This window comes from Penaeus monodon, chromosome 24 (assembly GCF_015228065.2).
Source record: "Penaeus monodon isolate SGIC_2016 chromosome 24, NSTDA_Pmon_1, whole genome shotgun sequence".
Taxonomy (NCBI): Eukaryota; Metazoa; Arthropoda; class Malacostraca; order Decapoda; family Penaeidae; genus Penaeus; species Penaeus monodon.
Window position 1 is genome coordinate 9,223,501 of NC_051409.1, and position 223 is coordinate 9,223,723.

Below are 223 nucleotides of genomic sequence, written 5' to 3' on the forward strand. Positions count from 1 at the left end.
AGAGGCGAGGGATGCTACGCTATCTGCCAGGAGTCTTCTTGCTCAGGTATGATGTTTGGGTGTGTTTTTGTTGCCTGTATTGGTGCGTTGGGGTGTGGGTGTGTTTTTGCTTGACTCACATAAGGTGAGTGTTTTGTCTCAGGGGTTTGGGTGTCTTTCGGTTTACTCATTAAGGTGACTACTCTTTTGGCTCGCTTGGTGTGGATGTTTACTGTTTTGACTG